The 25129-nt window shown below is 39.7% G+C and overlaps 1 protein-coding gene across 3 annotated transcripts in view; it reads right to left on the bottom strand.

Moving 5' to 3' along the window:
- The window catches only part of LOC134207759 (uridine phosphorylase 1), a 137091-nt gene that overhangs the window by 64924 nt on the left and 47038 nt on the right, over nt 1-25129 (bottom strand). The window contains exon 1 of one of the 3 annotated variants that reach the window (XM_062683629.1): nt 8918-9222. The exons of 1 other annotated variant lie outside the window; for it this stretch is intronic. The gene's annotated coding sequence lies outside the window, so the exon portion shown is untranslated. Of the gene's footprint in view, nt 1-8917; nt 9223-25129 lie in introns of those variants that run through there. One more of the 3 variants, XM_062683630.1, reaches the window with a different exon arrangement.

The following is a 25129-nucleotide window of genomic DNA, read 5'->3' as shown; positions in this document are numbered from 1 at the left end:
TACATACGTCGATTCGTAAAAAGATTGAATTAAAGAATTTTAAGATCTAAAATCAGTAAAATCGATGCGTATTATATAAAGGCGCGTGTGATTGTCATGTTGTATTGAAAACCTCGTTTTGTTTACTTTTGTTACATACGTCCTTATGAAAAATTATGCTTGAATTGGGCTTGGACTTGGACTATTTCCAGATGGGCGTAATAGATTTGGGCTTTTGAACAGCTATTGTAGTATCTCACCGAGACTCAAACCCTAGGACTGTGCTCTTCATTCTGGACAACAAATGTCCTCAAGAATTCCGCTCTATCTCTATTATTCAGTCTCTTTCATCCATGTGACTGCCAACATGAATGAAATAGACTGAATAAAAATGTATGAGTCGTCTAAAATTTTATAACCAATAATAAAATAAGTATTTTTTTCAATTAAACCATCCGCCATTACGCATTATTGCCTCAGGTACCCCTAGAGATCAGAAAAGGTAACCCCAGAGGTGCATGTACCCCAGGTTGAGAACCATTGCATTAGATACACGTATAGCAATCAAAAAAAAAATGTTTTGTTTACGGAATATCGCCATAAAATGTTCTACAAAATTGTAGCGTAAATCTGTATCCTGGACCATAGTGCATTGCAGGGTGTCGACTATCTGGGAAAACCTGGAATTATTAGGGAATTACCAGGGGAATCAAAAAGAGAGAATGTGAACATGTTGTATTTATATCGTTTGTCCAAAGGTTTAAATGAGGAGCCGAAAATACACGTGCGGATAAATTTCCTTCGGGTATTCCTTAAGAAAAATCTTCTAAAATTTCTTCAGGAATGTTTCAAAATTGTTTCAAGAATCTTTTTTGAAATACATTTACAGTAATACCTCGATATAACGTAACCTCGATATAACGATATTTTTTTGCCCCTTTTTTGGAAGTTTTAATTATAAAGAGAATTAATTGACTATAAAAATATTTTTTTAACTATACCTCACATTGCTCGTTCTTTGTAATACGCTTACCGACTTTCACAACCTCGGACTTTTCTCAAAAGGGATTACTAGGACTTTCTTTTGACCTAGATACCGTCCCGCAAGACCCATCCCCGCCTTCATAAACTTCGTCTGTGTTTGTTATTTTTCGCTACAGGCTGCGGCAGAAAATAATGCAAAAATTGTTTCTATTTCTTTCGAATCCCATTTGACCTGCTCCATGCAATAATATCAACATTTTCGAGTTCAGTTAGCATTATAAGGTCCTTTCAAAAAAATTTACTGAGTGTGTGCTCTTTTTTATTAATCATATCTTCAAGATGACGTCTGGCTAGGTTCCATCGACTGCCATGTGCATATTAGGGTTGACGTTACGGTCTTCACACAAGGGTGCGATGGTTTGCAGGCTCATTGTTCAACATATGCCCCAGACGTATAAGCAAACGGATTAAGATCTGGTCTGCTAGGGGGCCACAGATCTTTCGGCCAAAATTTCATGTTGTTCTTCAGCCATTGTTGGGTCGATTGGACGTGTGACATGGCGCTCCATCATGTTGTACGACAACGTTATGGTCATCGGAGAATTTGACCTTCACCCAGGGAAGCACCTGGTCCTTTAAAATACCGCTAAATAATTCGGCATTGATTTTAAACCCAACATAAATGAAAACAAATTGCAGTTTCAAACCGTTGGACGCCACCAAGCCAAACATCATGACATCAGCCGGATTGGTTTGGAATTTGAGCTTCATTTTCTCCAGAGCATCCACAATTTTCTTTGGTGAAATGAATCAGTCCGTGCGGCCGTTGGCGTCAGCATCGATGCTGAAAAGCTTTTCGCGTCGGAGAACAGGATAATATTTTTTTCCTTCTTCAACAAAGAAAGCAACCTTTTTAAACGAGTCACTCGTAGTTTCTATACTCGATCCGTAATCAAGTGGTATTTCACTCAAGCTCTGGAAGGTACATGCAAGTCTTTTTTGATGGTTCTCGCATGGATTTATCAGAAATTTTGACTTCCTTGGCAAGTTTTTTTTATGGAACGCAATAGGTTGCGAGCAACCCTAGTAACATTTTGGCTTCATACTGGTTTTATAACACTCTTGAAGAGTAAATCTCGGATACTTATTCAAAAGGACGTATGTGATTTTGTAAACAAAGATTCAAACGTCTATTTGTCCAATCTGATACCACTCCCACGCAAACCAACACCACCCACAGGTAGCCGAAGGCTTCCCCTATCTGTCTGTGGTGATGATTTGCGTGGGAGTGCTATCAGATTGGACAAATCGACGTTTGAATCTTTGTTTACAAAATCACATACGTCCTTTTGAATAAGTACCCGAGAAATTATGGTCTTCAAGAGCGTTATAAAACTTAAAATGTTACTTGGGAATCTTTCCATGAGCCGATTTGGCATACGTGCAAAGCATGGACGTTTACTTCCCGGCTTCCGCTGCTTAGACCTAACCTGAAGAGACGTTTTAAGGCGATAAACTGTGGCCAAAAGATATCCTACCAGCAATCTCATTCGGCGTCTTCTGGGCGAGCAACAAACTAGTAGCCGCTTCTTTTGCGCACATTTGTAGAAATTTGCAATAAAACAGTTACAATACCTCGGTGCAGCATTTGAAAGTAAATATCAACAAATATACTTTCCACAGAAATTAGCTACTCGAATAAACCCAATATTCAGATTTAATCATTTTCGCATTATATTCTGCCGCACCCTGTATTATGGTCAATTTTTTCAGCAACCAAATGCAATCAAGTCTTATCTAAGAGGTATGGTCATATTTCTTGAAATCTTCCCACGTGATATATCAAATCGTTCCAGACAGAATGGGAAAATATCACAAATAACTGTAGATCTATATGCAATCATTTTTTTAGGATACTATTGCGGACATTCCAATTCATCCAAACCATTCATGAGTTCAGGTCTCGAATTCTAGCATAGAAGAGAAAGGTAGTACGCTCATCAAAACATCTTACACTGAAAAAATTCTACACCTTTTTTGGCAAAAACCCATTAATTTAAGTCATGATGTTTATATCGACCCTGTGACAAGCGCGGTGTCATCATCATCAATAGACATAGACCGCTGTCATCATTGAAAAGTAGTATGAAAAAATTGTGCCTGGGACATCCTGGCTACGATTTGGCGATGGGATAAACAATAACATGACAGTAGCCTGGTTTATATACATATAACCACTCTCCACGCGAAGTACAAATAGAATCTATAATCAAATAAAATGTATGTGTGGTCTCTACTATACAGTTATTGAATTTGTGTTCGGATACAAATTGCATATATTTGGGTCCCCAAATTGCAAATGTATGCGACAAATATATTCTATATGAAATTTTTTCTCAGTGTACGCTGTTCACAGAAATCAAATAATTCATGTGATATGTATCGGTGTGCTGATACTGATATTCTAGAATACGCGGAATATTCTGAAGCTTTAGCTCGCAACGGCCTCCAAAATTTCATCGGCATCAATCAAATTTCTTTTCAACAGATCCTTAGATGCCTGTCAAGATATGTAAGACGTATTATTAAGCATTTCAATGCATGCAAGGCCATCTAAAACGTTCTTGAGTTCAGGTCGTCAGATCTACAATCATGTTCATAGAAGCGTAATTCGTGTTCCAAACTAAGGTTCAGTCATACTGCTTAGTATAAATATATCAAATGGTATTTTTATGTTAAGATTTTTGGTATTCCTCATAGTGACATTCCGGAATTCACGAAACTTTCTGATATTTAGGTGGTAAGGCCTACACAGTAACGGTCTCCAAATAGTTCATAGCATCTATGAAAAATCCTATCAACAGATCCTTAGATTCTTGACCAGATATGTGACATTTTCAAAGCTCATAAACTCGAGGAGGGGCCTAGCGGGGCATTACCAGGGCTGGTAGCGGTCCACGTTGCTCAAAATAGTGACTTTAGGGACCAAAGTTGATGAGAAAAGAGACCAAATAGTGACTTTATTTGCAGAAAAAGTGACCAAATAGTGACCAGCAGTGTCAATAAAAACCCATTACCTCAAAGCTCATCTATGATTTGAACCAAGGCAAAATTTTGAATCTTGCATGATTGGAATCATCCAAATGACTCACCTTAGGGTTTATTCGTGTATTCGCCTCGATTGATTTTTCGGTAAATGAGTGAAACGAAGCGCTTTGCTTAAAAACTCAAGCTTCTTTAAAATTACAAACGAGTTTGCTTGCGCGTGAGAACTTGATGAAAAAGATTTTAAATGATTATACCAGTAACATTTGACATTGTAGAAAAAACTGATCAAAATTTACGTTTATATTAAGTTAATAACTAGGCAGTGTAACGAATGGTTACACAGAATTATGTTTTTAATTTAACCCATAAAGGCACAAGGCGATTTTTTTTTAGAATTCATCGGAAATATTTTTAACGTAAATAACCATTGAAATTATTAACATTAAACGTATTTTCGGTTTGTTGTTTTAAAACAACATTGCGCATTTAAGGGTTAAACAACAATTTTGGAGCAAGTTCTACCATATTACGGGGAACAATGTTTTGTATGACTTCGAACTTTTTCCTACAACCTCTGTATGTGAAAATGCCTTTTTATGAATGAAAATCATGTAAATAATTGCTAAATATCAAGTTATTTCGACTCACAAAGCCTTAGATAGAAAATAGAACCCTTTGTTGGTTTGAAACTAGAAGACTAGAAAAATATTTCCATTTAAAAAATAGGATTGTTTCCAGATATCATAAAACGTATGTATTATGAAGTATGAATATTAATGGACAAATAAGCAGCAAGGGTTGTAACCAGAGCATAAAACATTCACTTTCATGAAGCGTCGGGATTAGATCTATGCGTGTCTTTATTTAAATCATCAAACATGTGTTTAGTTTTATGATTATTTAATAACTTGTAATATGTTGTAAATGTAAATGTTAGAAATCAGCATGATCTGCTGCAGTTGGGCTTTGGAATATGTTTGGATTCTCAATCGCATTCTGCTTAACTCACAGTAGGAACATTCATGAATAGTGACATAGGATATGTTTATTGAATTTTTATTGAAAAGTTATTAAAACCGAGTTAGGAGCCTGGCCAAGTTTTAGTGGGAATTTGAAGGTAAGAAGAAGTTAAGAGCGACTTTCGGGCAAACAAGCCTTTGAAGTTCATTTTTTATACATCCATCAGTTTACTGTGAAGCAGCTTTATCGACGAGTACACAAAGCGTTACATTATTTGAAAGTTCTTTCCCATGCTTACCAAACTTGGAATTAGAACCCTCACTTTTAATTTTGATCAAAATAGTTGAAAATAGTGACTTTTTACGAGAAAAAGTGACTTTAGTGACTTGAGCTCGAAAAAGGAGACTTTTTAGTGACTTACTCGAAAAAAGTGGCCTTCAGGACATCTACGTAGCTCTTTCCGTCAACTTTAACGATATTAGATTCGTCTTTGTCCCGTGGCTTGCCACGACCTTCAGAAGACGCATCCTTACTTCTAAGAGGAGCTCGCCGCAGCTCCAACGCTTAGCTTACTTGCTTACTTGCCTTTTGAAAGGAGGCTTCCGAGCCTCTTGAAAGGAGGCTTCCGAGCCTCTTGAAAGGAGGCTTCCGAGCCTCTTGAAAGGAGGCTTCCGAGCCTCTTGAAAGGAAGCTTCCGAGTCTCTTGAAAGGAAGCTTCCGAGTCTCTTGAAAGGAGGCTTCCGAGCCTCTTGAAAGGAGGCTTCCGAGCCTCTTGAAAGGAGGCTTCCGAGCCTCTTGAAAGGAGGCTTCCGAGCCTCTTGAAAGGAGGCTTCCGAGCCTCTTGAAAGGAGGCTTCCGAGCCTCTTGAAAGGAGGCTTCTGAGGCCTCTTGAAAGGAGGCTTGAGCCTCTTGAAAGGAGGCTTCTGAGCCTCTTGAAAGGAGGCTCTGAGCCTCTTGAAAGGAGGCTTCTGAGCCTCTTGAAAGGAGGCCTGAGCCTCTTGAAAGGAGGCCTGAGCCTCTTGAAAGGAGGCTCTGAGCCTCTTGAAAGGAGGCTTCTGAGCTCTTGAAAGGAGGCTTCTGAGCCTCTTGAAAGGAGGCTCTGAGCCTCTTGAAAGGAGGCTTCCTGAGCCTCTTGAAAGGAGGCCTGAGCCTCTTGAAAGGAGGCTTCTGAGCCTCTTGAAAGGAGGCTTCTGAGCCTCTTGAAAGGAGGCTTCTGAGCCTCTTGAAAGGAGGCTCTGAGCCTCTTGAAAGGAGGCTCTGAGCCTCTTGAAAGGAGGCTTCTGAGCCTCTTGAAAGGAGGCCTGAGCTCTTGAAAGGAGGCCTGAGCCTCTTGAAAGGAGGCTTCTGAGCCTCTTGAAAGGAGGCTCTGAGCCTCTTGAAAGGAGGCTCTGAGCCTCTTGAAAGGAGGCTTCTGAGCCTCTTGAAAGGAGGCCTGAGCTCTTGAAAGGAGGCTTCTGAGCCTCTTGAAAGGAGGCTTCTGAGCTCTTGAAAGGAGGCCTGAGCCTCTTGAAAGGAGGCCTGAGCTCTTGAAAGGAGGCCGAGCCTCTTGAAAGGAGGCTCTGAGCCTCTTGAAAGGAGGCCTGAGCTCTTGAAAGGAGGCTTCTGAGCCTCTTGAAAGGAGGCTTCTGAGCCTCTTGAAAGGAGGCCTGAGCCTCTTGAAAGGAGGCTTCTGAGCCTCTTGAAAGGAGGCTTCTGAGCCTCTTGAAAGGAGGCTTCTGAGCCTCTTGAAAGGAGGCTTCTGAGCCTCTTGAAAGGAGGCCTGAGCTCTTGAAAGGAGGCTTCTGAGCTCTTGAAAGGAGGCTTCTGAGCTCTTGAAAGGAGGCTTCTGAGCCTCTTGAAAGGAGGCTTCTGAGCCTCTTGAAAGGAGGCTTCTGAGCCTCTTGAAAGGAGGCTTCTGAGCCTCTTGAAAGGAGGCTTCCTGAGCCTCTTGAAAGGAGGCTTCTGAGCCTCTTGAAAGGAGGCCTGAGCCTCTTGAAAGGAGGCTTCTGAGCTCTTGAAAGGAGGCTTCTGAGCCTCTTGAAAGGAGGCTTCTGAGCTCTTGAAAGGAGGCTTCTGAGCCTCTTGAAAGGAGGCTCTGAGCCTCTTGAAAGGAGGCTTCTGAGCCTCTTGAAAGGAGGCTTCTGAGCCTCTTGAAAGGAGGCTTCTGAGCCTCTTGAAAGGAGGCTTCTGAGCCTCTTGAAAGGAGGCTTCTGAGCCTCTTGAAAGGAGGCTTCTGAGCCTCTTGAAAGGAGGCTTCTGAGCCTCTTGAAAGGAGGCTTCTGAGCCTCTTGAAAGGAGGCTTCTGAGCTCTTGAAAGGAGGCTTCTGAGCCTCTTGAAAGGAGGCCTGAGCTCTTGAAAGGAGGCTTCTGAGCTCTTGAAAGGAGGCTGAGCCTCTTGAAAGGAGGCTTCTGAGCCTCTTGAAAGGAGGCTTCTGAGCCTCTTGAAAGGAGGCTCTGAGCCTCTTGAAAGGAGGCTTCTGAGCCTCTTGAAAGGAGGCTCTGAGCCTCTTGAAAGGAGGCCTGAGCTCTTGAAAGGAGGCTCTGAGCCTCTTGAAAGGAGGCTTCTGAGCCTCTTGAAAGGAGGCCTGAGCCTCTTGAAAGGAGGCTTCTGAGCCTCTTGAAAGGAAGCCTGAGCCTCTTGAAAGGAGGCCTGAGCCTCTTGAAAGGAGGCTTCCGAGCCTCTTGAAAGGAGGCTTCCGAGCCTCTTGAAAGGAGGCTTCCGAGCCTCTTGAAAGGAGGCTTCCGAGCTTCTTAAACGGAGGCTTCCAAACCTCGTGCAGGAGGCTTGAAAGGACGTTTCCGAGCCTCGTGAAAGAACTCAATATTGGTTTCTATATGAATTTTTCCAACAACACTACACAGTAGGCCTGGCCGATTTAATGTTTGTGCCAGATGAAAACATGTGCTGGAAACATTAATAATGACAAGAAAAATGATAGAAATTGTCGATTCTATAATTTTCCAGGGTTCTTCCAAGTGATGGCTGTGTATGTGTAAACCAGACTAGACTAGACGACTAGGGTAAATCCAGTAAGATTGACCAATCTATCAATTAAATCCTCTGCATATAGTTCGATTACATCCCTCAAATGAATGAACTATTGAACACAGGTTCATGACAATTAATTGATTGTTTCGCAACACAGTTCTCCGGTTTAAATGCATATGCGGATGTCTCATGCAATAATCTACTACGTCGGGCGCCCATCGTTATCAATTCGCTAAAAAATTAACGTATTTAGATAGCAAACATTTACTGTTTGATACCTATATTAGATCCGGATACTCAGTGACGGCATAAGGATGCATTCATAAATTACATAACGCTAAAATTAACCATTACCACTAGATTAAGAAATCCTACCTTTCAGTTTTCTATCAACAGAAATCACTACCTAGATAAAATCGTTTTTTTTTCGATTTGATAACGAAATAAATACATGGTCACACTTGTTGTACGCAATATTGTCTTCATCCTGTATTGAAAACATTTCTTAGATATTTACAGAACAAACAGAAACTTATTGTTTGCATGTTCATGAAATCATGAAAATATACAAACAGGTATATTGTCTTCTGGTAACGATTCTATCAGCAAAAAATGTATGATTTTTACTAGCTCCATATGAGATTCGATTGTCGAAACCTTCGTTTAGCGAAATGTGAACATACAACTTGTTAGAACCTTTCATCTTCTCAGGTTAAACGATTAGTAGTCTGTTCATATGTTTTCTTCACTTTTATGAACAGCCAAAACAAATACCGTTGCCACGCGTTACACCGTAATTGTTTTTTTCTTTCTTTCTCGTATCGAACCGAACCACGATCTATGTTTGGGTCCCTACTCTCGCTGAGGAAACTGCGCGCTCTCGACGCCGCCAGCAGTAAATATGCGCTAATGTCGCACTCTTGTCTACATGAACGGTGGTGACACTTTTCGCGTCGCCTTCACTGATTGTAATCTAACCTAGATGTTCGATCAAGAATTACCAAAACCCCCACACGCAGTATAGATGTTTCTTCGTTGGTGATGGATGTTTGATAACACTGATTTTTTTTCACTAATCACTTCAACGTAACGAGGCCAATTACGATACAAAAAAAACGACACTTGTTCCCGAGCGCGTGACTATCGAGGAATTGGTTACAGAGACCACATCCACCACGGAGGACCGCACAAACCAGACTAGCGAGCAGACATCCCGGTGGCGTCTTGTTTTATTCGCCCGCGGATGGCAGGCGGCTTTTGGCGGGTATCCGAGGCACAAGAGCGGGCAGGTATAAGAAACCCGGGAACCCTCTCGCCTCAATGGATCGAAAAATAAATAATAGGCAAGCAAGGAGCGAACGGAAAAGAGCTCTAGTAGTCAATAATAATACAGCTGATGACTGTCAGCGGCTTGTCTATCGCTTAGCTCTAGGAGGAGGCGGCATGGCATCGGTGTAAACATTTACACTGACATCAAAATCGTACGATTATGCCAACGTGGGGGCAATGAATCGCCTGCTTTGAGCGTGCTTACAGCGGCACACTAGGAGTTAACTTTTGAAAATCAGTATGGCGAAAGGCATCTAATGTTTAATATATCGAAAATACGCAACTTTATCGAAAAAATATTTGGTAGGCGTAGTAGCGGACACCTTCCTACATAACTAATACCAAATAGTTTTTCGTGAAAAGTTCCTACTGTTGAGAAAACCCGCGTTAGATGTCTTTCGCCATACAAACTTCAGGTGGTTAACTCTTGCCGGCTATTTTTACGTATATGTTAGCGCCTGGATACGGCAGTGGCGGGTAGCAAACCAACCACTGTATCTGATTCATTCGTATTTAAAGTTTAGAAAACATGTGTATGAAACGGTGGTTGCCTGTCGACGGGAAAAAAAATCGACGAGAGCAATGGGATTATTTTCTGCATTGATCAATCGATGATTGTGGTAGGCACCATAAATAAGCGACTCTCTTGTACTCTCTCGAACTCTCCTTCAAAATTCCGCGATTCTCTCAGAGTTATGTTCATGTCTGCCATGTGTTCGTTTTTTATGGATCCACGACATTCTTAAGAATGAAACATTTTGTTAATGTTTGCGCATCATGTCAAGCTTAAACCTATCTATGCTACAGGAGAGAGAAATAATCTACACGCTTAAAATCAATAACACAGAGATGTGTTTGCATCACACAAAACGGACCTAATGCGGAACATCCCCTAGATGAGCGATAGTTACACAGCCACAAAAATAGCTCGTGTGATTTTATTGAAGCTTGGATTTCAATATTTTCAACAGTATTTGGTTCCTCATGAAACAAGAAATCTGTACAAACGTTAACATGTTGAAAAGGACCGTTATCACGACCGTACGAGGCATTTTTGTGCCTGTGTAACTGTCGCTCATCTAGGGGATGTTCCGCATTAGGTCCGTTTTGTGTGATGCAAACACATCTCTGTGTTATTGATTTTAAGCGTGTATACAGATGCTTAGGCTGCTCTCTGATGAAATAAAATGAGAATGAAGAAATATTTTGATTCTCAGCAAGCTCGAATATTTGGCGCTCGATCAACAGATGTGAGCAAATGACGTAAATGTGCTCTTCGTGCGAAGCACGTGCATGTAAAGCAGTCAATGAGATGAAGGGAATAAAACGTGAATAAAAATTCTAATTAATGATGGCAGAGAATGTTTAGTAACTTGGCCTTGATCTTTGGAACCGCACAGAATAGTGATTACCGTTAACCTTAATTGTAGAAAACAAAACTACTTTTACCGATATGAAAACTCTTAGCAGTAGCAAAGACGTTGCGTAATGGGTTGGAATGATATGAACCGAAAAAATGCTGATTCATCACAGTAAAAGAGACAAGCACTTTGATTATCCACCATCTCCTAACATGCGTCTTGCGTTTTAAACTCTTAACCAATAACTAATTTCAAAACTGATGGTAAGATGTACTGCGGAAAGATGATGATTGGCGTAGCGGGGAATATAAATTTCCATTCCAATATAAAGATGAGATTACAAATCACTTCTTGGATTCTAATTCAGTTTCAATGCTTTCAGTTCAATGTTATTTAAATTTGAATGAAAATTTATATGATTTGACAGGGGTTCAGAGGAAATTTCTGAATAGTTCCCAAAGAAATTTTTGAATAGTGGAGGAACTTCAGGGAGAATTTCAGAAATTCCTTGAGGAAAAACTGGTGGACAGCTCCTATAGAATTTCTGGACTCCAGAGGAATTATCAAAAAAAAATTGGAGGAAATACTTCAAGAAGATCCAAAATACTTCCTGCGGGAATCTCCGGAAGAATTATCTGAGGGACTTACGGACGAACTTCCTAAACAGCTTCGAAAGGAATTCCTGAAGAAACTTCCAAAGAAATTATTGACGAAAAGTTCCGGAAGAATTAAGGGAACTTTTGTAGGAATTCTGGGAAGAATTCTCGAAGGGCGTTTCCCAACGAATGCCTGAATGAACATCCCAACTAATTTATGGTGGAATCGTCGGAAAAAAAAACCTGGAAGAACTTCCGGTGAAATTCCTGGAGCAACTTCTAAAGGAAATGATGGATGAATTTCCGGACGACTTTCTTAAGGAACTTCCGGAGGAACTTCAGGAGCAGTTCCTGGTGGATCTTCAGATGGAATTCTTAAAGCAATTCCCGGAGAAGCGGCCAGAGGAATTCCTGGAAAAACTTCCGAAGAAATAATTTTAGAAGCTTCCTGAGGAATTCCTTAAGGAAATTTTGATTGAACTTTCGTAGGAGCACCGGGAAGAATTTTTGGAGGAATTCATGCAGCAACTTTAGGAGGAATTCCTTAAGCAATTTCTGGATAAGCGACCAGAGGAATTCCCGGAGAAATTTTCGAAGAAATAGTTTTAGAAACTTCCTGCAGAATTCCTGAAGGAATTTTGATAGAACTTTCGTAGGAGCTCTGGAAAGAATCTTAGAAGGACTTTGTGGAGGGATCCCGGAGGGACTGAATGAAGAAATACTTTAGCGAAATTTTTGGAGGATTTTTGGAGAGACTTCCTGGAGGAATCTCGAAGAAATTTCCTGAGGGAGTCCTGAAAGAGACTTCCTGAAGAAATCCAGAAGGGACCTCTTGGAAAAATCCTGGAATGATTTCTTGAAAGAATTCTGGAAGGACTTCCTGGAAGAATACCGGAACAACTTCCTGATGAAGTCTCGAAAGGACTTCCTGGAGAACAAATAAGAGATTTTACGATTCCTGGACGAATTTTTCGGGGAATTCCTGGAAGAACTTCCCAACTGAATCCCGGTGAAAATTTGGAAGAATTCCTGGAGCAACTTCCGGAGTAATTCCTGGATAAACTTCCTGAGGAATTCCTGGTAGAACTTCCGGAGGAATTCCTGGTGGAACTTGCGGAGGAATTCCTAGAGGAATTTCCACACGAATTCCTGGAGAAACTTCCGGACGATTTCTTGGTGAAACTTCCGGAGGAATTCCTTGATGAATTTCCAGACGAATTCCTGGAGGAACTTCCAGACGAATTCCTGGAGAAACTTCTGAAAGAACTTCCGGAGGAATTCCTGGAGAAGTTTTGAATTCCCGGATGAGCTTCCGGAGGAATTCCAGGAAGAACTTCCGGAGGAATTCCTGGAGAAGCTTCCGGAGGAATTTCTGGAGAAGCTTCCGGAGGAATTCCTGGAGGAACTTCCGAAGGAGTTCCTGGAGGAACTTCCGAACGAGTTCCTGGAGGAACTTCCGAAGGAGTTCCTGGAGGAACTTCCGAAGGAATTCCTGGAGGAACTTCCAAAGGAGTTCCTGAAGGAACTTCTAGAGGATTTCCTGGACGAACTTCCGAAGGAGTTCCTGGACGAACTTCCAGAGAAGTTCCTGGACGAACTTCCAGAGAAGTTCCTGGACGAACTTCCAGAGAAGTTCCTGGACGAACTTCCGAAGGAGTTCCTGGACGAACTTCCGGAGGAGTTCCTGGACGAACTTCCGGAGGAGATCCTGGAGGAGCTTCCGGAGGAGATCCTGAAGGAACTTCCGAAGGAGTTCCTGGAAAAACTGCCGGAGGAGTTCCTGGAGGAACTTCCGGAGGAGTTCCTGGAGGAACTTCCGGAGGAGTTCCTGGAGGAACTTCCGGAGGAGTTCCTGGAGGAACTTCCGGAGGAGTTCCTGGAGGAACTTTCGGAGGAGTTCCTGGAGGAACTTCCAGAGGAGTTCCGGGAGGAACTTCCGGAGGAGTTCCTGGAGGAACTTCCGGAGGAGTTCCTGGAGGAACTTCTGGAGGAGTTCCTGGAGGAACTTCCGGAGGAGTTCCTGGAGGAACTTCCGGAGGAGTTCCTGGAGGAACTTCCGGAGGAGTTCCTGGAGGAACTTCCGGAGGAGTTCCTGGAGGAACTTCCGGAGGAGTTCCTGGAGGAACTTCCGGAGGAGTTCCTGGAGGAACTTCCGGAGGAGTTCCTGGAGGAACTTCCGGAGGAGTTCCTGGAGGAACTTCCGGAGGAGTTCCTGGAGGAACTTCCGGAGGAGTTCCTGGAGGAACTTCCGGAGGAGTTCCTGGAGGAACTTCCGGAGGAGTTCCTGGAGGAACTTCCGGAGGAGTTCCTGGAGGAACTTCCGGAGGAGTTCCTGGAGGAACTTCCGGAGGAGTTCCTGGAGGAACTTCCGGAGGAGTTCCTGGAGGAACTTCCGGAGGAGTTCCTGGAGGAACTTCCGGAGGAGTTCCTGGAGGAACTTCCGGAGGAGTTCCTGGAGGAACTTCCGGAGGAGTTCCTGGAGGAACTTCCGGAGGAGTTCCTGGAGGAACTTCCGGAGGAGTTCCTGGAGGAACTTCCGAAGGAGTTCCTGGAGGAACTTCCGGAGGAGTTCCTGGAGGAACTTCCGGAGGAGTTCCTGGAGGAACTTCCGGAGGAGTTCCTGGAGGAACTTCCGGAGGAGTTCCTGGAGGAACTTCCGGAGGAGTTCCTGGAGGAACTTCCGGAGGAGTTCCTGGAGGAACTTCCGGAGGAGTTCCTGGAGGAACTTCCGGAGGAGTTCCTGGAGGAACTTCCGGAGGAGTTCCTGGAGGAACTTCCGGAGGAGTTCCTGGAGGAACTTCCGGAGGAGTTCCTGGAGGAACTTCCGGAGGAGTTCCTGGAGGAACTTCCGGAGGAGTTCTTGAAGAAACTTCCGGAGGAATTCCTAGAGGAACTTCCGGAGGAGTTCTTGAAGGAACTTCCGGAGAAGTTCCTGGAGGAACTTCCGGAGGAGTTCCTGGAGGAACTTCCGGAGGAATTCCTGGAGGAACTTCCGGAGGAATTCCTGGAGGAACTTCCGGAGGAGTTCTTGGAGGAACTTCCGGAGGAATTCCTGGAGGAACTTCCGGAGGAATTCCTGGAGGAACTTCCAGAGGAATTCGAAAGGGTTTTCTGGAGGAACTTCCGGAGGAATTCCTGGAGGAACTTCCTGAAAAATTCCTGGAGGAACTTCCTGAAAAATTCCTGGAGGAAGTTTCGGAGGAACTCCTGGAGGAACTTCCGGAGGAATTCCTGGAGGAACAGGAATTCCAGAAGGACTTCTTGGAGGAATCCGGGAAGGACTTTCTGGAGGAATTCTGGAAAGACATCCTGGTGGAATCACGGAAGGACGTCCTGAAGGAATCTTGGAAGGAGTTCCTGGAGGAATCCCGATAGGAATTCTTGGAGGAGTCCCAGAAAGACTGCCTGGAGGAGTCCAGGAAGGACTTTGTGGAGGAATCACGGAAGGACTTCCTGGTGGAATCCCGGAAAGACGTCTTGGATAAATCTTAAAAGGACTACCTGGAGGAATCCCGAAGGGACGTCCTGGAGAAATCTTGGAAGTACTTCCTGGAGGAATCCCGGAGGGACGTCCAGGAGGAATCCCGGAAGTACTTCCAGGAGGAATCCCGCAAGGACTTTGTGGTGGAATCCGGGAAGGACTTTCTGGAGGAATTCTGGAAGGACTCTCTGATGAAATCACGGAAGGACGTTCCGAAGGAATTTTGTAAGGACTTTCTGGAGGAATCCCGATAGGAATTCTTGGAGGACTCCCAGAAGGACATCCTGGAGGAATTCCGGAAGGACTTTGTGGAGGAATCCCGGAAGGATGTCCTGGAGGAAGCTTTGAAGGACTTTTTGGAGGAATCCCAGGAGGACTTCCAGGAGGAATCCCGGAAGGACTTCCAAGAGGAATCCCGGAAAGACTTTCTGGAGAAATCCCGCAAGGACTTTGTGGAGGAATCCCGGAGGGACTGAATGAAGGAATACTTTGGAGAATTTCTTGGAGGATTTATGGAGAGACATCCTGGAGGAATCTCGAATAAATTTCCTGAAGGAGTCTCAAAAGGACTTCCTGGAGGAATCCAGAAAGGACCTCTTGGAAGAATCTTGGAATGATTTCTTGGAGGAATTCTGGAAGAACTTACTAAAGGAATCCCGGAACGACTGCCTGATCAAGGCTCGGAAGGACTTCCTGAAGTAGCCTCGAAAGGACCTCCTGGAGGACAAATATAAGATTTTACAATTTCAACTACTTTTATCATATAAACACTTGGCAGTGACAACGCCGTTGTTGAGTTGGAATGACGACCTATCATTCGAAAAAATGCTGATCTATCACAGTAAAAGAGACAAGCACTTTGGTTATCCACCATTCCTGGAACGACTACCTGATCGAGCTGCGGAATTGAAGTGTTGAACTTAATTTTAAAATTAAAAAAACACATTAAAAAAGGAAAAAAAAAAAAAAAGAAAAAAAAAGCTGCGGAATTTTCTCGGAAAGAGATTTCTTGGAGAAATCCCGCAGGGTCTGCCTGGAGAAAATCAGGGAGAACTGCCTGGAGGAATCCGGGAAGGACTTTTTGGGGGGATCCCGGAAGGGCTTCCTAGAGGAATCTCGAAAGGACGTCCTGGAGGAATCCCGGAAGGACTTTCTCGAAGAATTCCAGAAGGACTTTGTAGAGGAATTCCGGAAGGACTCCTGAAGGGACTTTTGGAGGAATTTCGGAAGGACTTCCTGGAGGAATCCCGAAAAGACGTCCTGGAGAAATCCCGGAGACTAAAGTAAATACTCCCCCTAAACAATTAAAAAATTCCCATAAAAAATAGAAAATTTCCGAGATTCCTCCAGGAAGTCCTTCCGGGATTTCTCTAGGGAGTTCTTCCGGGATTTGTCCAGGAAGTCCTTCCGAGATTGGCAGCAAAATAAAATTTCCATTAAAAATTAGAGATTTTCCATAAACAATTAGGAAATTGCCAATAAAGGAATCAGGGTATGAGCAATAAATAAATATAAAATTTCCAGAAATAAAACAAAATTTCCATAAACAATTAAGAATTTTCCACAAAACAATAATAAATAAGCACTTTCAAAATCAAAAACTACAATTATGAAAGAAGAATTTTTCATAAAAAAAAAGTTCCACGAAAAAAATACAAAATTTCCATAAATAGATCAATATTACCAATAAAAAATTACAAAATTTTCCACAAAATAAATATATTTTCTCCATAAAAAAATAAAAAAATTACACAAAATGATCAATAAAGAGCAATAAATAAATAAGAAAATTTCCATAAAGAAATATAAAAAAGCAATCAAAACTGTACTTTATTCTTATAGATGACCCCTTCTTTAAAAGCGTTTAAAGTTCATGTAAAATTTCATCAGCTTTATTGCTTTCTTTTATTTTTTTATGGAAATTTTCTTATTTTTGTATTGCTCTTTATTGATTATTTTGTGGAACATTTTTAATTTTTTATGGAAAAAAAATATTTATTTTGTGGAAAATTTTGTAATTGTTTATTGCTAATATTGATTTATTTATGGAATTTTTTTTTTTCGTGGAACATTTTCATTTCTTTATGGAAAATTCTTCTTTTATAATTGCTATTTTTGCTTTTAAAAGTGCTTATTTATTTTTGTTTTGTGGAAAATTCTTAATTGTTTATGGAAATTTTGTTTTATTTGTGGAAATTTCATATTTATTTATTGCTCATACCCTGATTTCCATAAAGAGGCAATTTCCTAATTGTTTATGGAAAATTTCTAATTTTTAATGGAAATTTTATTTTGCTGCCTGGAAGGACTTCCTGGACAAATCCCGGAAGGACTTCCTGGAGGAATCCCGGAAGGACTTCCTGGAGGAATACCGGAAGGATTTCTTGTATCAACAGATACGTATTTCGTTTGAAACAAACGAAGTTGATAATAGTGGAAGTGAATGGAAGAATTGTAAAGTTCTTAGGAGGAGCTCCCGAAGGACTTTCTTGTGGAGGTTCAGGATAACTTGTTTTGAGAAGTACCGAAAGGGCTTCCATAAGGAGTCTCAGGTGGATTTCCTCAAGAAGTCTCGAATGGACTTACTGGAAAAGTGTCCCGGAGGCATTTCCTGCAGGAGTTCCAGAACGACTTCCTGAAGGAGCCTTAGGACGACCTTACCTAACTGTGCAGGTCGACATACGTATCTGTTAAAGTTACAATCACGTGGTGGAATTAAATGCAGTGCAGTGAAATCTCAATGTCAATTGAACTTTTCAACCCGTATGTGAACCTAGCCTACGTAGATCTAAATTGAGTACAGAGATGTCCATGGGTTAGGAGAACCGAATGAACGCTGTCATTAAAAAAAAAGTGGTATCAAGAAAATTGAGCACGGCAAGGTACAGCCAATGGAATTCAAAATAATTTTAAAAATTATGGACTGATTTTTTTGTGAAAATGGTTTATTATACCAGACTAGAAATTTAATAAACCTAATAAAGTACCTTTTCCGCAAGCTTTACTGGGATCAATTCGAGAATTTTTTTTAACAATTAACAATTAAATAAATATATCTACAATGTAGATAATCAAAGGTTTAATCTGGTGCTCCAAATTATTTTCCAATACATATAATTTTAAAATTTTCAAAATTATTTAGAGAATTACATCCCATATCTCGCTGTGGAATTTTTTTTCGTGATTTTACTTTTTCTTTTTGGAATTACCTTCTAGCGTATTGAGTATCCCCGATCTATTCAATTGACAGCAGCAAACGCAATCGCATGTTAGTTTTATGTCGTTTTCGGTTATTGCAGGCTCGAACCTAGTTCTGCCCCGGATCCGCTCTAACTGCTGTCAAAACGTTCGGTTATTCGATCAGGTTGGATCCGATCCGCACAAAATGAATGAGGTTCGCTCTGCCGATTTATCGAGATCCAACCTAGGTTCACCAATACATTCGAACATAAACTGTCAAACTGGTGTTTATGTTTACGCTAAAGGAAAATAAAAACGTAGAACACGGATATTTGATTTTATTTGTTTCATTTGTTAAATTTTTCAATTATGTTGCTATCCTCCACGGAAAAATGGATTATTTTAATTGTAATCCATTATCCATTATAAACAAAATAAGGGTTGAAAATTTGGTTGAAAATGTGATTTATAAAATGCAGTTACAAGATGGTAGCTGCTATTTATTCACTATTACGTTGTGTATTCGAAGAAATACTATATTAGTATTAGTATAATTGCTCTTTCAATGGGAAAATAGCGTACCGGAGTATCTGCCGCTATGAAGTTATTTAAACCAAAATGTTCATACCATTATTTTATTCATTATTGCAGTTCTGTGAATAATTTGTTTAAGGTTACGGATTTGAAGAATAAAAACAGAATGTATTAACCCTGGCATTAACCCTTTATTAAGCAGTGGCAACTATATTGCCATTAACAAATTTATTGTATTTATTTATAAATGACACGTTTTTCTGATTATTTATAAATAAATTCAAATGTTTATTTAGGAACAGTTTTTATACGAATTGAGCATAATTTTTGAGGGAAAGAAGAATTTTTAGTTGTAATTCGTTAAAAAAAACGACAAAGACATTTTATCCCTTTGATATTTATTATGTTATATCCTGTTTAGATTATGTAGTGGAAAATTATTTACATCTCTTGTATATTTGGTTTTTGCAGTTCTGACGATATCGCAATTTATCCCAAAGTCTTCGAGGAAAAATAGAAAAAAAAATACAAATAGAAAAAAAGAATGCTGTTCAACTCTCATGCGATTTGATTCTTTGTTTTAAAATAAAGGGCCCCAAATCTCAATAAATTTTGTATTGGATTTCTTACAAAGTGTTTCCATATTTACTTGTTCTGTTCCATTTGTATGACATAATTGATAATTCAAATCTACTGTAACACAATCACTGTTACCCAAAAAGCCATATAGAACCAGCATAATAGTTTATCGGGAAACACGGATTGGCATAATTACCGGCAATGATACGAAGCGCCAAAATTCATTCACGGCAATCCACATTGCCGTCGTCATTCATCACAAGCTCCTAATCACATAAATTTATTGATGGATTAATAGTCATGTATTCAATTGAACAGTTAACAGAAGAAACATCTGATTTCCCCAATCATTCATAAAACAAGAAAAAAATAACATTAATAATAAAATTTAATAGATAAAATATGTCTGTTTCTGCCAGCTGATAAAAGTGCGAATTGAAAACAAAACAGATGATAGTGCTTGAGTTCTCACTAATACCATCACACTGACTCGACCCCGATTCGTTTTTCGTTCGGTTATTCAGAGTCGGGGTCGGACCTGACCCAGGTTTAAGGTGATTATACAATCAAGCCAAGTGGTGAATTTTAAATTCACCACGCGGTTTTCTACTCCTATTATCAAAAGTTCAAATTTAGCGTAATAATTTTCGTACAATGCTGAAATTGAAGTCGATTGTTTAGCATAAGTAAGCAAACGATCTACGAATGTTTCATCCCCATGGGCGTTGTGGTTCTCTCAATTCGTGCTCTTGAAAAATCAGTAGAAAAAGTACGTGGTCTCCAAGATGGCCGATTTGTGGCTTTGTTGTATAACCACCTTAAAACGGAAAACGACATTAATCAATTGCGGAGCAATCTTTAACGCAATTGGCACACATATCAATAATACATTTGAAATCGGAAATAAGAAATATATTTTTCTTGCAATTTCTCATTTTTCTGACCACCAGTCATTCGAATTAGCCACCCTATAACCTTGTAGTATTTCTAATTCGAATGACATGTAACTCAATTGACAGAATAGAATCTTTCAATTGAGACGGCAGAAAGGGGTAAAAAATGGCTAACTAGATTTACTATACCGCGTTCAAATGAATGCAGCGAAATTTATCAGCTCTGATTAAATGGGATACTATTGTCTATCTGGAATAAAGATAGAACGTTTTTTTATACCAAAGTTGAATTTTTATCCAGATACAGGCAACTTTCTCAACTTCGGAAGTAGTTCGCTGGATTTGCCTACAGATGCGCTAAACAACGCATCAATTAGTTTGACAGATAAAAACTTCGGAAGAAAGTTCGGTTCGGAAGTCCCGACTTCCGAATTCTAAGTTGGAGCTACGCCGACAATCCAAACTCGTCTTATCACAAGCGATTATTTAGTTTTAACCAGCCTATAACTAGACTATAAAGTGACTAAATTAATCACAAACTGGTTCCTACCTTCTAGAAGATCCAGCGCACATATTTTGGGTTTTCCTATTTGCAAAATAGAGTTGATCCAAGTACCGTCCGCTTATATCAGCCGGAGCAAGAATGCTGTTCTGTGTTGCTTATGCAAACACCAAAGCAACGAGACGAGACCAGGAGGCGTCGGATCAGCATGGCTTATGAAGATTATCCTTTCGGTTCAAGAGTTGTAACTCAGTTCTATGTGAAAACCGGGGCCATTCGGTTTTGCACCCAGCCAGTAGATAGCAGATTTTAATACAGTTATGTGATAGAACCTTGAAAATCTATTTACAATTTTGGCTTATACAAATTCGGAAGAATTTGATATAATCAGTATCTTACTTACGAAGCTTACCAAAAGCCAAAATTTTATACAGAATTGTAAGATTTGTTTTTATTCTTTGGTGTGTTATTAAAATCATAATATTTTATTTTAAATATTACCCACGATTTTTGTTTTGCTGCTTAATTAGACAACATTTGGAAATTAAATAAAAGCGCACACGAGCGAGCAAACATTATGGAAATCGGATGATCATTGCCATAATCGATTGTTCCATGTGGTAAGAATTTTCAACAGTTTTTAATAGATATCTTTAACGAATCCAATTATTCTTGTTATGTTTTACAGTTCGGAAAAAGTTTCGTATGGCATCATGGTATAAATTTACTGAGAAAGATGCCATGCATTATTATATGAAATGTAAACTATGGAACACATAAAGCAGTGCTGCGACGCAGTTGATGGTCTGACATTGCAATGCATGTTTGTAGGGTAAGACGGTATAAAGCGCCTCACCTGGCCAAAACGTTCCCCTTCGATTTCTAGAAAACTTTAACTAACTAAAGGTGAAAATCAGTTGGTATCATTAAATATTTGTAAAACCATAATACTATGTGAAAGTGGAAGTATTTTTGTATTACATAATGAAAATTATAGCAAAGTTTTGATGTAACTTTCAATGTTTGTTTGCTCAACATTCTAGAGCGACGCTGGCATACTGTCCGCAAAACTTGCACTGGAACACTCAGTTAGGCAACAAAATAACTTTTCTCAGTGGTTAATATGATATAAAATTGCATTTGCGACTTCCTGGACTACCAAATAACAAAAAGTTTGCATAAATTGCTTTGAACAGTAGAAAGTTATTAAGGTATTGCCTTAGGGGGGCATATTATACCGTCTTACCCTAATGGTCCCCCGATGTTGACAATGCTGCATGGGAGCACGATTGGGTTTTTCCGAGTTTACCCGACGACAAACACACTCAGCGATTCAGCTTTAATGCAACAAAGTATTTAATGATCATGATGGTTACTATCACGTTCTGGGAATTCCTACCCGAAGGCGCACGTATACCAGAAAATAGTTGGTTAGCTCTTTCTATCATGGTTCGACGTAACTGTTTTTCCTAGGACTATCTTCAGCTAAGTATTTTATAGGGATTTCCATGTTCATCAATCAACATTACATTACTTTTTATCTTGTGAGCAGAACACAAAGATGCTCTCATTTATGCCCAGGTGACCCACCCGAAATGGTTAGGAATACTCTGCGACTTTGTCCATTATCCCAGTTATATATCCGACTAATTACTATGACCTATACTTGGGAAAAGTGACGTATAAAACGGTTATTTTTGCAAACATTTTTAGTTTATCAAGTAGGGACACAGCAGGTATTTTCGTCTGTTCGTCATAGTCTCGAAAACCAATAAAAGAGACGCTTTTTTGTAAAACTCATACGTACCAAATCGTAAGCTCAGGAGAAACGTTCTGCTACAGTGGAGTTGTAGCAAATGTACGTTGTTTTCGTTGGTTTTAGCTCCTATGACGATGGACGGAAATACCTGCCGCATCCCTATTTTAGTATCATATTTAATCAGTGGCGCCGGGAGTGGGTGGGACAAGTAGGACATGTCCTACGCATGAAAATACCTGGGTAGGACAGTCAAAGCATTGTCCTACCCATGATTATGGTAAGAACATACAATTTGGATAACTAAAAGGTCTTATACTAGCAATACTGTTTCAATTTCAAGATTTATAAAGATATCATCAAAACATTTCAAAATTAATCAGAGGTTAAAATGATAATCGTGGAGGTCTCCAGGGATTGTAAAGGAGAAATCTATTCTGAAAGGCTTCTCAGAGTTTTTGAGGAATTCTTGTCAATCCAAAAAGTGCTCAATGATTATATTAAGATTTTTTAAGAAGTCTTAAAGTTTCTGATAGTATCTGCTCTTCCATGAAATTGTTGAATACTTTCTGGAAGTACGTATGTTTTTCTGCTAGTTCAGGGAAGCTCAGAGAATTTCTGAAATTTTAAAATGATTGACAGGCATACTGTGAATTAATTATAGGCTGAATATCTGAACAAGGATATAGCTTATCTAGAATTTGGCTAAGACTGACTGTACATCCCTGTCCATGGATGATGGGATCGACGGTGGTTCGTCAAGTATCTCGGTATAACATGAATTAATGGAGTTAAACTAAATTCACTCTCAATAAATGTTGTTCTTTGTATTGCGTTCGCATTATTTAATATTTTTTAGATCCATAACAATTTTCCAATTACATGCATATTTTTATATTGTGAAACATACATACAATTGTTGACTAATTAACAATTCTTAACTACCTAAACAAAATCGTTTGAAACTTGACGCTCCACGCCCCTAATATGCGCATTGAACACTGGCACATCCTTTATCGTCAGCAGACTATGCGTAAGATTGGAGGAGCCGGCAGGGCCCAGTACGAGTCTTTACAAACCTTATACACAAATAAGAAAGACTTCGGAAGCTAACGATAATCCGCTGTAGCTCTTAGGAGTAGTAATAGTTGTTCTAATAGTTAATATATTTTTCGTAGTAATAGCAGTAGCTGTAGTAGTATTACCAGTAACTTGTAGCAAAAAACTAAGTAGATTTGCTGCCTCTATTAGCGTAACGATCTTCGATTTTCTTTTAGTAGAGTGTATTATCGTTGAGATTTTTAAATTCATTCTACAAACACTTTAAAATTAATAAAAATTTTAAACTCTAGGTAACTTGAAACAACATTGTTCATATTTATATTATCATTGAACTATTTGAACTATTTTTTATATTATGATACGTTCTCCAACAACAGATTATATTGAAAAAATACTGACTATTTAACTCATATAACTTTAGCATCGAACGTTACTTAGAACTCAGATATTAGGATGACTTAACGAATTACACAATTATTCAAAAGCTTTTTCCTATGTGTGAAATATGAAGACAACTCTTGAGCGAATATATCTTATTACCATAACAAAATTTGCAGAATTTCGCTGATTTGATCACAATCTGAAAAATTCATTACATTTTTATTCAAGATTGGTTACTTGGAGGTGACAATATTACCACCCGTTGTCAACATAGACTGCTTTTAGGTATCTAATGTCATATCAAAGAAACCCTAATTCACTTTCGTTGTAACTATTTATTGATCCGGATTAACAATTGACAGAAATACTGTAAAATTACTACAAAATACAAATTATAAACAATAACAGAAATTTTGACAATATGCTACTACGCGATACTCAATACAAACAGTGTTCACCGCATGAAGATAAACTAATTGTGCTTAATATTGGTACTAGTAACGGTAACACTTATGTTAAGGTCTAGACTTGTGTTTCGCCATTTAAATAATGTTGGTATAATCAATAATACTAAGGACACACCTGTGGTACTTGTACCATGGTACAAGAGGACAAGAAAATTATTCCAAGACTATCTTTGATAAAGACAATAATTGGTATGGTACTCATTTCAAGATTCTTGTACCATGGTACTTATACCACCAGTGTGTCATTAGTATAACATAACATCTAATTATATCCCTATTTCAAGAAGTGTTACTTGGAGGTGGCAACGGTATCACCCGTCGTCAACATAGACTGCCTTTAGGTACTGATTGTCGGCTCCAAGAAACTATAAACTAAACTTTACATTTAAATTCTGCTTAAATTTTACATTTCGCCAGATAACTTTCGTTGTGTGTTTAAAACGTTTTAAATTAGAACTTCCATTATTTGCTTGACAGACTGACGGGAAAACGACGATGGAAAAGGGTAAAAGGGAAATCTATACTACAACAGAAATTTTGAGATTTTGCTAGCTTTCACAATACTAAAACAAATAGTGTTCAAGTGGTCAACATAGACTAGTTCTTCTAAGTATTGGTCCTAGTAGAAGCAAAACTTCTGTTCGGGTCCAGTCTTGACAATTTAAGCTACCAGGTAGCTCCAGCTGGATACAAAAAAAAAAATATCTGAACAAGGATATAGCTTATCTAGAATTTGGCTAAGACTGACTGTACTTGTAAATGTTTGCTTTTTCATAACTGTTTAGAACAGGTTTACATTGCGCTACGAACGATCCAAATGAATAAATGCTGGTTTTTACTACTTACGGCTCCAGTCAGTTGGGAAAGGAGAGGAATGTTAGTGTGAATAGTTATTGTTGCTACTAGAGACCAAGAAATACCACGAAAAGGAGATTTTGTTAACTTGGTAAGGTAGATGGACATAAATATAGATCAAGGATTCACTTAGAAAAGGGATGTAGTCTATGCCAGACCTCCTATCTATAAGGCAACAGCGGTAGTCACTAGACTGCTGACCTCATCTCCAAAA

Source organism: Armigeres subalbatus, chromosome 1 (genome assembly GCF_024139115.2).
Source record: "Armigeres subalbatus isolate Guangzhou_Male chromosome 1, GZ_Asu_2, whole genome shotgun sequence".
NCBI lineage: Eukaryota > Metazoa > Arthropoda > Insecta > Diptera > Culicidae > Armigeres > Armigeres subalbatus.
This window is presented reverse-complemented; position numbering and strand designations above follow the sequence as displayed.